This window comes from Chroicocephalus ridibundus, chromosome 8 (assembly GCF_963924245.1).
Source record: "Chroicocephalus ridibundus chromosome 8, bChrRid1.1, whole genome shotgun sequence".
Taxonomy (NCBI): domain Eukaryota; kingdom Metazoa; phylum Chordata; class Aves; order Charadriiformes; family Laridae; genus Chroicocephalus; species Chroicocephalus ridibundus.
Genome location: NC_086291.1, coordinates 14,713,025 through 14,727,522, shown reverse-complemented (window position 1 = coordinate 14,727,522; position 14,498 = coordinate 14,713,025).

The window sequence follows — 14,498 nt, the reverse complement described above, 5'->3', positions numbered from 1 at the left end:
TTAAAGGAGGCTGAATGTAGTGCGCTGGAAGGCAATGTTGTCAAAGCAGAAGCCATGTAGAAATGCTAGCAAGTGAAAAAGCGTACCTACTTGAAGTTACATCTCCTTTCCCCCCGCATCCCACAGTCAGCAGGACTGTGGTTAATCCCTCTATTTCCTCAACAGTAGCCATTTTCACTGTAACCAACCATGATGTCACAAAGCGGGGATTATGACTTCAAGTGGGGAATAAACAGTGGGAGTAGCTGGATTCTTCTAAAACAAAGACCTTGTTCTTGTGCAAATGCCTTTAGTTATGAAGAAAAAGAAAACATCATATGCAAAGGGATTTGTTTCTAAAGAGATTATTTTTCAAAGTTTTCTGTGAGGCAAGAGCTGCTTTACAAAGCGTACCAGAATATTACAGCTCTGTAGCAGTGAGTGGCATTGTTTCAATATCCATTGCTGGAAATCCACAGTCCAGGCAGAAATTTGACTTGCACGAATGATTGGTGCTGAATAAGTGGTCAAGACAGAGGGCCCCTCTATTTGGATGTGAAATGTTTTTGTTCACAGCCTTTCATTTCAAGAATTTGTTATTTTCCAGAATAAACTATTCTTTCTGTTGAAATTGCTCATACATATTCTTACACTGAAGGCGATTGTGTGTGCTTGCATGGGTATGTATATGTAAATGTTGGCAAAATTTGTATTCACTCATTTATAAATTTATTGAAGCAGGATGAAGTAGTGTTCTCATTTGCTGTCATTTTGCAGACACTTAATTTGCACTCAAATGCCTCAAAAATGTCTTCACTTGAAATGTACAAGGCTGGAATGAATTCAGCTTCAAAACAATGTACTAAGAGAAAAATAAAGATCTGAGCATTTAAGCACACAGTGACAAAGCATCCTTAGTGAGGAAATTGCAGTATTTCCCAAAATTAGGTTTGCTGCAAATACATATTTATAAATGGCCTGCTTTTAAATTTTGCTATACAAGAGTGTTGTTCCTCTTTAATTAGGAAGTCTAGAAATGTATTTACTGCAAACTATGCAACTCTCATTCGCACTAAGCAGATTCCTTTACCTTGCTCTGACCTAACTCCAATAGTTGTAAAGCACATTTTTCTAACTCAAGTAGGGCATGGGGTCCTGAGCATAACGTAGTAAATCAGCAACTCAAGTTAAAGCACTGGCCAATCTCCCTTCCTCCTTACAGATCATCTTAACCAAGTGAAAACCAAAGCCCGTCAAGCAAACAACCTTCACTCCTTCCTAGCTTCAACACTGCATTTTGACGAGCTCCGGGGCTCAGAAAATGACATCCCCTTTAAGCCATTGACTCCACTGATTTCAACAAACATTGGAGGAGACATTAAGACTGAAGAAAAAATGCAAATAAACACTGAGGTGATGTCTGTAGTAGCACTGACAGTACGGAACAAGAGACAGCCTGCTCCCCTGTGATGTCTTCAGAAAGCTTACTGGGCGAGCGTTGTGGGAAATGGTGGAATTCTTTGGGATTCTGCTTTTATTTTAATATTGGTATACACAGAAGACTGAAAAATGGGCAGCCCTTTCTGACAAATAGTGAGCGTAAAACCTGTCCTTGCTATCATCAGAGACCTTTTGTCCCTGGCTTCAGTGGAATCTTAGGCTAAGTTAGAAAAACTAGAGAGTAATCCATATTTTTCTTTAAACTGAGGAATTAATTAAAAACTGAAGTTCATAGACAAAAAGCTTCATATTTTGGCTCTGATTGAATAGTATGCGGACTGCACAGATAAACATATCTGAGTGACAAATGTCAAACTGTATCACCATAGGTTGCACTTCATATCACTGATCGGGGATTTTTTACTATTTTATTTTACAATAATAGTAGAAAAATATTTTAAGAATTATAATTAAACGATATTGTCTTTCATCTAGAGAAAACAGCTACATCATTTACAATGAGAATAAATTTTGCATTTCCATCAGTAATAAATATTGTTAGGGATGCAATGTTTATTGATGAAAAAAATACGGGGAGTCCATTTAATGTTATGTTGAAACCCATAACATTATGTTCTTTCACAGGGAACTATCATGCCCGGTAAATAAACCAGCCTTCAAAAATAGGTGTTCTACGCTTAATACCAACAAGATGTATCTTTGTCAGCATCAGCGAGGACAAGAGCAAACAGAGTGCTGACATTCCACTTCTTATCAGTTATTGAAAATAGACATTTTAATGGGTATAGCACTCAGCAGACCTCAAGACTTTCTTTTTATAGCTTTGAATTGCCACCCTATAATTCAGTACTATTAGCCTCCACCTCTTTCATTTTATCATCCACAGGTGAATACATTTGTTGAAAACATGATTTCTAGATGCTTTATGCAAGTTAAAACTGTCAAAAATACAAAGGAAGAGAGAAATATATGACAGTTATGCAAGTGAAAGGACATTTGTAAAAGTGATTTATACTTCCACTAAATAACAAAGAAGTCCTACCTAAAGGGCAAATCCCACAGTCCTTAGGAAAAGAAAGGCTTTTTGAACGTATTACAAATTTTGTCTAACTCCTAAAGCCCTGATTCAGCGAAGTCATTAAGCATATGCCTAAATTTAAACACAATAATAGTCTCCGTATTCCTTGGGAGAACTTGCAATTAGGTGGCACATATCTTTAAATACTGCATTAAACCCAGACTTAGATGAAAGTATCAGTTTTTACATTATTGGTGGGGTTTCGATACGTTTATTTTTAGGAAAGATTTGGTAATACGAGCTCACTGTTACCAGCAATAAATAGCAACTAACCAGCTGAAGGTTACAGCAACTGAGTGGCAGACGCACCAAAGGGTCTGCCTTCTGTAGTCTGTTCATGGGTGACTACAGGATGATTACCACCAAAGAAACAGTTTGTTGTTTGTTAAAATAATATGAGAAAGTGTGAGCCAGTATCTTACATAGCAGCTATCCTCAGACTTTGAGTTTGGCTCAGGTGATCAGACACGACTGAGATATATTGGAAAGACTAAAATCAAACCTCTATGCCATGTCAAGCATTACCTGAAATTTAAACAAACGTTGTTATCACATTGGAGCTCTTGATATTAGTATTGATATTTTTGAATTACCTGTTCACAGTCACTACAAACCACAAGTACTGCCTTGCCTACAGTCAAAACATCAGAAAAAAAGCAACAAGTGGTGAGAACAAATATGGGAGGGAACCCATAAAGGAGAAGATGAAAGATGAGAGCTAAGGAGTGGTTTGGTTGGTTTAACTTCTGGCTTTTAAGTATATGTGCCTATTTATACACACAAGTGTCTGTATATATTTAAGCACATATTCTCCTTTTTCTAAATAAAATACTTATTAAAGTTATCTCTGCACCATGATCCAAGCACTGAAAATGGTTTCTATAGCTGTGTTTTTCTAACGGTTTGAAAATAACTTTAAAAAAGCACAATAAATGCTCCCAACAGGTAGCACATTACTGAAGTGTTTGTGACTTGATGCTCAACCAGTGAAGGTACAGTACAATGGGTTATTGATGGACACACATGTGGGAACCACAGGAGTGCCAAGAGAACTCATTGTTATCAGCACTGCATAATATAATGCTGAATGAATTAACTGTGGTGATTGCTTAAAATGTACCTTTTTGTGTAATAGCCCTAATTATCAGCAACCCTTTACAATGAGTGGATAATCGTTTTTAATTCCTTCAGCATTCATTGTAGTAACATTAATCATGATGAGCTCATTCGGTTTTAATGTGAATATAATATGTGATACCACAGGAATTCTGTTGAAATTTAGCGGTATATAATGCCTGCTTATTATACAGCGTTATCACAAATTCCCTTCATACACAAAGAATGCTGGCTGGTATATAGCCCGGGGTATTGCTCACTTCAGCTCCCTTTGGAAACACCTAGCCAATGAAGTACAAGTCACCAACAAAGCGGTGTTGGACCAAGCTGTAACCTGAGGCTTTCCAGAGCTCCCTTCTGCAGCGGCTCAACAGGCACACTGAGATGCTCAGAGAGATGATTTGAGGAGAAAGCGTAGGTCAGATCAGTTGTGCCTCAGTAAACCAAGTCAGCCCCGTATGTATATAGTCTGTGCATCTCTGCATCAATTTACACTTGTAATGCATCAAGACAAAAATCCTCACTGGCAGGTAAACTGAGTCAGCAGTTTCTAGGTGAGTCTTTTGTAATTATTAACCCACTGGATAGCCAGCACACATCATTTTCTAAGCCAGCATATCCATAAGGAGATTGGTAGATCCTAAATGGAATTCTTTACTTACAGTTGGCTTGATACACTTCTCATAAATTCTTTAATTCTGTGGATTGATAGAAACTGGCAATGACTGATAATTGCTTTACCTATTTTAAGTGGTGACTGGTTTGGCGAGTGTCTTTGTTTAAAGCATTAAACTATATGCTTCTACATAGGATAAATAAATAAAATAAATATAAAAAAAAGTGGTGCCAAACACTACCGTACTTGCTTTCCTCGCTGAAGGTATTTTTCTGGGGCACAACTGACATCTGGTTTTGTGTTATCTGGGACTTGGGGAAGAAGCAGTCATTCGCTGTTGACCTGTGCCAGTTGTACTAACTAGTGCATCAGGAAGATTCAAATTTCCACCTGTACTCTTAAGGTATTACTCATTTCTTGTGGCTCTTGGAGCCATAAAGTTCCAGTCACAATTCAGTTGTGCATACGCATGCAAACAGGCACAAATATAGAGCTTGTGTGAATATAGAATGAGTTCAATATGATTATTTCTATGCACAGATTAAAAATAAGCTTGCATGAGCATTCAAGAAATTCAACTCAATTTTAGTCAATCCTAAGAGAACAGAAATTTAAAGCTCCATTTTTGAAAGTCATAAGATAGACTCTGCAAATTTTCTAAAGTAACAGTGCTGGCTCAGATTTTTCTGAACTGTGACAGTGCAAACCGCTGACACCTTTTTTTTCTTTTAATTGTTTATTTTTCAAGCTGTTTCTGGTGAGTGGGCATCAAACCCGCGGTGCTGTGACAATTTATTCTAATGGAGGATGTGGTCCCTGATAGGTTTAGAGGCTCTGCAAAAATCTATACAGCCATACTATTTACCCATTTATAAATAGCTTGTGTTAGCAGTAATGAATTTAGAGGTTTCTGCAACTACTTTTTCATGATGAGACACTTCTGCAATGTTTGCAAACACCTTGACACAAAAATTCAAGAAGTAATTCTATTTCTAAGCTTCCTTCTCTTTTCTATTTTATCTTTTAAGGAATTTAGGACCAGGATTATCTTCATATTATACCTTGTACAAAGCTGAACACTTTATCGATGTTAAAAATTAAACTATCAAGGAGAAACTAGCTGTTTAGGGGCTTCGCTGTTCTCTTTGCTTCTACTCTTGAGAGTGAATGCAAGTTCATGCTCTTTTAGTGCTTTTTTAAGGAATCATCTTATGTGAAGGTAGGCAGCAGTGCCATAATGGAATTTCAAAAGAAAAGTGGAGCACTACATGTTTGATTAGATCTGCCATATATTCAGGATTGACCTGGAGGGTACAAGATAGAGGTGAAGTGTCTGTTTTAGACTGCCACTCAGACCATGAAAAGTCCAAGTTGGCTTGTGAACAATACATATATGAGTGGATCTTCATAGCAGCTCTAAGACTGTTGGAACTCTAAGACTACTCAGGCAGGAGAATGTTTGATTACGATAAAATAGTCAGTTGTAATGTTATAATTGCCTTTAAAACGGAGTGCTGAAATTGCCCTTTTTGATACAAATCAGCCTTTAAACTTGTCCTGAAGTTAGACCTCTTTTCACTGATATTACTAAATATGAAGATGCTATTAATAAATTATATTTTGTTTTCCACATACCTTTGAAAATTATGTTATTAAAACATAGTACACCGCTGTATCTTTCAAAATAGAACCATACATTCCATTTATTTGGTGAGGTCTTTCTATTGAATTTCAAAAAGTATTACAAAGTCTCCCTTAAATTCTTCCCCCTCCGCCCCCTGAAAATGTATTGACATTTAAGTAAAACCATTACCATACCACCCCCAGTAATATTGTTAGAAAACTCACACAAGGGAAGTATAATTCATACAATCATTTTATCCCTGATAAAGTCACTCACTTTTTCTTTTGTTTTGTTTTGTTTTGTTTTCATGGAAAAAGCTAGTGCTCTATCAGATTGTAGAATGCAGAATAAAATAAAAAAAAAAACAAAACCCAACTTGATGAAAATATAGTCTGGGAATGGGAAATAAGATTAGAGGTGACATATTGTTATCAGCCATGAGGTCTTCTCCAGGCTGTAAGGAGGAAAAAAACAGCTATTCTGTTTTAGCCATCATATCAGGCCTCTATTTGTTATGGAATTCAAAAATAATTGTCACCTTAGGGCTGCATACAGCAGTATGAATTAAATGTGGGTAGCTATGAACTCTGTTTTTTCGGGCAACTTACAGCTTGTGTAGCTTGTTGCCCAAAAGGAAGCTCATGGTCAAACAAATTCACATCAGACATTCTTGCTTTTAAGCTCAATAAAAAGAATTTTAAGAAATCTGTTGCCATTACAACCCCTGGTAAATGAACCATGCTAGCATTCAATTATTTGAATTTGAACTCCTGCTTAACTTAGTGCACATTAAAAGCTAACCTTTTTTTCTTTTTTCAATTTTTGTCACCAACTGTAATCAAATCAGGACTGTAGCTTTCAATTATGCTTGTCCAAGATTTGAGCTCTTGAGTCTTTTGTGAAGACTTACTGCTGAGTGCAAAATGTGAGATAAGTTGCAAATGTTTAGACATGATGACAACTCATAGGTCTGATTAATTACTAAAAAAGGATAAATATAAGGTGTTTTTAAAGGTTTTTTGGACAGCTGCCCAAAGAACCTTTTAAGAACGTTTTGAGCCATTTCTTAGTGACGAAATCACCAAATTAACAAGATTCTTCTAGTACTTGAAGGAGAGATGGAAAAGCCTATTTAAACAACTCAGCTAATGTTTTATGCTTTTTTTATTCATAATTTATCCTGAAATGGCCAAATTTAGCTCTACTGTAACTGACAGCAGCATGAGGAACACAAACTTCACTACTTCCAAATAAAAAAATTCATTGAGGTTAAGAGGGACCAAACACAGTTTTACCCTTTGATCATGCCTAGTTTCAAAAGGTTTCATTATTCATTCCCTTTATTTGGATCACTTTTTATTGCACTTTTAAAGCAGTCTAAACTGCTTTATATAAAGCAAGTTAAAATTGGTATCTCATTGAAATTACCATAAAATTTTAATTTACACTTAAATGACCAGGAACAAGGCGTAAGTCCTCAAGTTCTGATCTTATTGAAATCAATAATAAAATTGCCAAGGATATAAAAAAAAACAGGATCATGTCTTATGAATTTGTCAGTTACATGTCTTTAAAAGAGAAGCTTGCCAGGCTGTAGACATTTTTCTATGATACAATTTAAGAAGATCAGATAGTGGCTATCCAAGAGAGTAATATGACTTTGGCACTAAAGAATATCTTCCTAGGCTACAGTACAGATGCTTGGGTACCCCTGATCATCAAAGCAGCAGGTCGGGGTAATGTCATATTTCTTGGGGGGGGGGGAAACAGCAGCACTAAGAAGCCACATTGGAAACGTATGGCAGGTAGGCACCTGATAAAATCACTACTAAGTCTGTCAGGAGTGTAAAATAAGGAGTAATTATGCATACATTCAGATCCGGTGCAGAAAAAATACCCAAAAAACTGCTGAGAAAGTTAATCATGCCTTCCTACTGAATCTGTCATGAGCTAGAGAATATGTTAATAACACCTGTGGCTGCCACAACAGGTATTGACCCAGCCACCTCCTGAACTAAAACAGTTTGAGTTGCAACAGCTTCAGTTTAAGAGCCATGTCTCTGTAGTCAGAGATAAATGGGCATTTCTAAGTACGCACACAGACTGGGGGTGGGGGAATCATTCTCATTCAGAGGACAGAATTTTAATTAGCAGTAGAAGCAGGAATGTTCTCATGCAGATATGAATCAAGGTTAGGTGTAGGACTGGGCCTCACTTTGATATTGACAGAATGCAATCAGGTTTTTGAGACTGAAAGATGTCTGAATTTTTGTATCATCTGAAGCAGAGTGAAAGTCTACAAATACAGAATCAAACCACTTGTGAAAGTATTATATCAGTCAGACATCACACTTCCCAAAAGTATCCTGGAACTCTCATAGTAAGATGAATATGATCTGAAGCTACAGATCTAAATCCAGCACAGTCTTCCAGTTTGGAAACCGATTTTCCCCCTCTCTTCTTTTTGAAAAGCTCTGTGTATTGAATTGAAATACTACTCTCTTTAAAAACATCTCTCAATCCTCATATGCAGATAATATTCAAATCTGCGGTTTTGCTGTATACCATCTCTTTCACATGGTCTGTAGACCTACCCCACAGATAAAAACAAAATCTCATTATGTTTTCATCATCCTATATCTGAGTCACTAAAATGCACATTTTTAATTGCATATCTGCTTGTAATACCCCTGGAATGCATCATCTGTTACTTTGGTAATATTTTTTTTTCTTTGAATGATTCTCATTGTTCTATTTCTCTTCTATCAGACATAATCTGTTCATCTTGCTTTTCAGTATCATCCTTAGCTCACTGTCAGTCTGGTCTGGGCACGTACCTATCATGGCCAGCAATGGGGCTTTATGGACTTTTCATTATGAAATGCAGTTACTTTTGTTACTTTCTTACCCTCATGCATATTTCATATGACGAAAGAACATACTCAATTCAACCCAGAAATTCTCCTTTCCAGTAAATATCATATTTGGTGAAAAAAAGTCACCTGGCTACAAAATGTTTGACTAAAATTCAGTTGCTGTCTTGCAGGAACCATGGCCCATAACTGTGATGAAAATCAGATCTCCTTTGCCCCTTCTGTCTGTTATCAACCTCTTGCCCCTTGCAAGCAAAACCTGTTTTTTTATTTTTCCATTACCTCACATCATAGTGGAGTCCAAGTTCAGTATTGAGACTCCTAAATGTTATCATAATACAAACCATAAGAAGTAAGACAACAGTTTCTGTTTTCAAAATTGGAAGTAATGCATTTTTTAATTACAGACATATGAGTTGCCTGGTTATTAAGAGGGAAATTATTAAAGAACACTCATGACACTAAGTATGCCTAGACTGATACAAAAGGACAAATGCCTTTATCTTTGTACTTCTTCTCTGTAAAAGTAGAACTGAAACAATATCCCAAATTGTAATTTGGACAATGGGCTGTAGGAGACAGTTGACAATTTATAAATCAACGTAAGGCTGTTGAGCATCCAAATTTTATCATTTCAAAAATATTTTCATATGTGCACATTTATATGTACATGGGATTGGGAGTTTTTTGTTTTCTTAGGTTGGTTTTGGTTTTGTTTGTTGGGGTTTTTTTTGTTTTGTTTTGTTTTGTTTTTTTTAATATGGTGTTTAAAGTTAACTGTGGAGTCTCAGTTTCTGGATAATTTTCAATGGGCAGACCTCCACTCACCACTTCTTCCTTTTGCACGTAGTAAAGGAAATGTAAACTACCTTAAGAGGGCATCTGAAGCTCCTTCATAGCATGGGTTAACCATAACTGTGATGGCTGGTACCAACACCTTGAAGTAAAAACCACGATGGTGTCACAAAAGAGGTCTCAAAAGTTTCAAACAATTGTTCAAGCTCAGACAAATTAGAAACACAGTTTCTGAAAATGGTTTGCTAGCATTTTTAATTATCTTCTTGAAATACACTGCAAAACAAAAAGAACCAGCCAGAATCAAAAGAAAAAAGATCTAAACTACCGTGCAAATAAGTGAAATATAATTAGTTCCTGATACTTATTTTTAGATACTTTTTCAGTTTTCCCAGAGAAAGCTTAAAGAAAATCTTCAACTCACTCTGTGGGTTAAAAGGGAATGATATGCTGGTAACTCTGTTAGAGCTTTGACATTCACATATCTTTTTATAAATCTACAGTACAAAATACACTCGCTTATCTTAAAATTGTAGAAATACCTGCCATTGACAGCAACCACTATGTAAACTCCACAAACTTTTTTTTTTCATCACTGAATTTATTAGCTGACTATCATATGTGACTTCACGTGTAGTTGAAATATGCTCAGAAGAGTTACGAAGTTATTGTCACTTTCATGTAGGTGTGGAAGAAAAATTTCTGTGATTTCTTTGGGGAATGCTTTCTTTGGAAAAAAAAAAGTGTATTGAGTCACAATGAATGTCAAATGCTTCAAAAAGTAAAAGATAGTGTTTAGTGAGAAACTTTCAGCCTTTCAGTTTCCAAGTACAGCAGTCAAAGGGAGACTTTTCTTCCACACTCTATCATTACCCCTTCAACCCCTCTGACATTTTGACATATCATCATTTCCATGATCTCAAGCATGTATACATTGATTTTTCAATCATTCTCTATTAAACCCAACAAAAGAAATTTAATGATCCAATTGAATCAATCCAGGGGAAATAACTGCTAGTTTCGATGCTATTAAAAGCTTCTTGCTATTCTTAAATTTATCTTTTTTGTTGTTTTCTCAACTGAAATAAACAAAAAGTAGCTTGTTCCCTCAGAAAAAAAAAAATCATATTTGAGTGAGAGGGTACTGAAGGGTTTTCAGGCAGTGAAATCATTTGTAGTGACTCAAGATCGCTGCCAGGGCTGGGGAGGAGCACATGGCTGAGAGAAACGTGCTGCCTCCTGAAAGGGCGTTTGAGATTTCCTCATGTCCGCTCAGCTTGGCTGAGCTCTGATGCAGCTTCTTTGACGTGGTCTCCAGGTCAGTACAGGAAAGCGGCAGGACCACAGCTTACCTTCCGTTAGGGAAGCTGCTTCTGTACAGAGGACAAAATTCATGATGTATTTGAGAAACACAGCTGTGGCTGATCTTTGCACTATGGCACACACAGACAAGATGCTTCTTGTGCACTAACACAGAAACAGATACTTTGTAAACAGATATCTGCTAACGATTTTTCATTCATTGCCTGTATATTGTTAAGAGTCTATCTCTAAATGTGCTGTCTACTGGCATCTTTCCAGAAGATAAGAACTAATAGAAACTTTGAAGGATCTGTACTATATAAAGAGGTTAGGAAAGTCATTACATCAGCTCTGCAGGGATGAAAGCCTGGTATCCTGGTTCCAATATTGGAAGATTACCAGTTCTGTTGGTTCCCACTGAAGATTTCCTCTTTTATCAGCAGAAACCTTTCTGGCTTAGTCATGTATATTGGAACAGAGAGTTCTGGCATTTGGTGAAAACTTGATGAGCAGATGCAAGTGTTGGCAGAGTATATCTGGGGAATACTGAGTGACTGATGGAAAATCTACGCTATTACCTCTTTAAGGGCTGAAATAGAAAGTGTTTTCTCTTCCTGTTTGCTTGGGGAAACCAACTGTACATAATTTATCTTTTCGCTTATTAAGAAAAGATATGTCTGTATGGAAACAAAGCACTTGATCTTCGTGTCCAATTGGGTAGGGTGTAAGGCCACAGCTGCCCTGAATTCCTTTGCCAAAGATGAGAAGCCTGTGGGTATTTTTATACTAACTTTTTTGACACCAGACGTTCAGTGAAGTTCAAATTCATCTTGCACAAGCTCTGGACAAAATGATTGAGCTAACATAAGTGGATGATCCCACAGAGTCAGGAGCTAAAACCCCAGACACACATGTAGAATATGGTTCATCTTGGGCCATTTATTCTGCCTGTCACTGTCCCAGCTGCCCACGGACCCTTGTTACACCAGATGGATGAACTGAATGCAGGTCTTTTGAGAGATTTCCTCCACCATGTAAAAAAAAACGCAGATAAACCTTGTATACAACTGAAGTTTGACTCCATTTGTAATTTAGTGACCACTCCATGTTATGACTGTGATGACTAAAGCTGGGCCAAGGGTCAGGTTTGGTTTTAGCCGTCTTCCTCTGGCCCAACTCTAAGGTATAGTATAGATGCAGCCTACCTGATTTCGTATAAAGTAAGAGAATGGATCCCTGAGCCAAAGAATGCATATGAATAAAATGAAGGTTTTACAGATTTTTGTAGATTTCCATTAACTACAAGCAGCTGGAGAAGACTGCAGCTTCATAGTCCTATAACATCCTTGACTCAGGCCAGTCAAACCTGCAGAAATGTTTAATTATCTTGGGGAGATGATTGTGCTAATGCAGCTACCCTCATTCAGGATGTGGGGTAATATGTCTACATCACGAAGTACCAAACTCTGTCCTGTCGGATGGAGCATAATTCCAGCAATGAGAGAATGAAGGAAGAGGAATTTCAAAACACAAAAGAGGGGACGATATTTAGGGGTTTTGAAACTAAGGAAAAGACAGTTGGGCCTAAAGGACTGGGAAAAATAATAATCTGTATTGGGAAAAGATATAAAAAAGAATTAAGTCTCACAAGCTTTCACTTTTTTCTTAGATCTTCTCCAAGCACTGAGTTAAACACTTGTGAGGGTGTTTCCCCTCATCCACAGATGCCTATGGAGACTGTCAAGCAGATAAAACATCCATTTCAATTTTAATGTTTGAAATAATATAATTATTTGTTAGTTTACAAGAACTTTCCTATCCTAATCTTATTTTGCATATTTTTGTAATATGTTGAGTAATTTCGGAAGCTAGTTGGATAGTATTTTCTTCATGGAAGCAGATGCAATCTTTTATTATATCAATCAATTTATTATATCAATCACGGTTCTCAATATATTCAGAATATCTCTATGTTTCATACAAATCAGTCTAAAATAATCAGCAACCTGCCGTGCAATGATTGCAATTAGAGTTGTGCAAATCTTGGCCGTTTCAGTTACAGGGCTTTCACGAGAATGTTTTCTTTTCTTTTTAACCGATTCACTGTTTGAGCCTGTGGGCCAATGTAAAAATAAAATTGCCCAGTGACTTTTCATAACATAATTGAAAAGTAACCTCGCATGAATTTGTTAGACAAATTTATCAGCACTCACTGTAACACCTATGAAACAGCTGATATTCACTATATTTTTATTTTCCTCTCATTTTTTGCAGCAGCTTCCCCTACGCTCACTAGGTACTTTTTCTATCATCCCAGTGATCTAAGAATCAGGCTGGTTTCTCTACCTCAGGAACTTTAGTTTGCTTGATCATACTTCAAAGCATTTTGGAAATAAAATAAATGAATATATTATTATTTCTTCATTCTTACTTTATGCTTGTCCAGAATCCATAAACAATGTACTTAGCACATAAACCATGATCTTTACAAGTATTTGTAGTATTTGTAGTACAATTTTTGACGATTACAGAAAAGCATAAGGCAACGAAACTCGTTCCCTTCACACTTCTGTAGCTTTAAGAAATGTCTGAATTAAACATAACGGGGCCTCTGAGATGCTCCTATTATAGCTGACAGATGCCAAGGTCTGTACCTGATAATGTGTTTATATCATGGAGAAAAACAAAGCTGTATCATACAGAGATTAAGCAGCTCCACAGCTGGACTAGCCAGGCCTGTCTGAAAGCAGAACAATAGACACCTCCAATCTGCCATGACATTAAGTTGACAGTCTTTATCTGCCATTGTTACTTAAAACATGGGAAAAGTGTTTCTTTGAAAATTCCAAAAGGTACCGGATGTGCTGCAGTTCCCAGCCTACCATTTGTTTGTAAGGCAGGGCAGAAGCAAACTATAGTTCTGGACTACTTAGTTATACACCAGTGACCACAGAATCGCATACACGTCTCCCAACCCACTGTGTTCCCTGAAGCATGTCCTTTAGACTATTATATAGGATTTGGACAATGAATCTTTCCCACCCCTAAAATAAAGGGAAATTCTGAACAGACAATGTTTCAATCTAATATTGTTCCACTCTCCACTGTGTAAAGAATAATATTTTTTTAAAGTATAGCTACAATGGGGTCATTCAGCACGTTAAGGAATGACAGACTGTGAAGATTTTCCAGTCTTAAAGAAAATACACGTATCTTCTTTTCTGGGATAAGAATGAAACCGTTACTTCTCAGTGTTTGTAATCTCTGAAAAAACAATTTTCTGTCCAGTGGGAATGAAAGTTTAATGCTGCAGACAGTATAGGTGTATTATTCTAAATCATAATATGTTCCAGAATTCTGCAGTTCTTTGTAGCACGCTTCTATTTTAATAAGGAAGGATGGAATAAAAAAGGTTTTTATGAACTCCTGTTTCTTGCACTAAGAAAATAAGGTTTATTATTCAGACTATTCAGATTTTAAAGGGGAATTCTTGGAATTATTGATGTCACTTACTGTAATTTGGACACATGTTTATGCACCTGTATACGTTCACATACATAGAACACCTCTGGTATTAATTTTACAGCACATCCATATTTCGAAGTGAGGTGGTTTTGGACTGTAATGAACTGAAAAATAAATAAATAAGGAGGA